The sequence below is a fragment of the Phoca vitulina genome, unplaced genomic scaffold, assembly GCF_004348235.1.
Source record: "Phoca vitulina isolate PV1807 unplaced genomic scaffold, GSC_HSeal_1.0 scaffold16, whole genome shotgun sequence".
Classification (NCBI taxonomy): domain Eukaryota; kingdom Metazoa; phylum Chordata; class Mammalia; order Carnivora; family Phocidae; genus Phoca; species Phoca vitulina.
Window position 1 is genome coordinate 36,650,394 of NW_022589719.1, and position 340 is coordinate 36,650,733.

Sequence of the window (340 nt, forward strand, 5' to 3'; positions counted from 1 at the left end):
GGCCCGGGGCGCGGGGCGCGGGGGCTCGGGGGCGCGGGGCGCGGGGCGCGGGAGGCCGGGCCGGGGAGCTCTAGGTTGACCGCCGCCGCTGCGCGCTCGCTCTCTGGTCGCGCGCGCGCCCCCGCCGCCTGTTATAGGGCGCCGAGGCCCCGCCCACCGGCCCCGCCCCGGCCCCGCCTCCCGCCGCCCAAGCGCGCCGCTCCTCCCCCTCTGGAGCACGCGCTCGGTCGGGGGTCAGACGGGGTGCCCCCCAACCCGCGGGCCTGAGCCCGCACGGGGGGGAGGGGGGACGGGCCTGCGGCGAGGGGCGCCCTGGGAAGACCCTCCCCTTCTCTCGTCC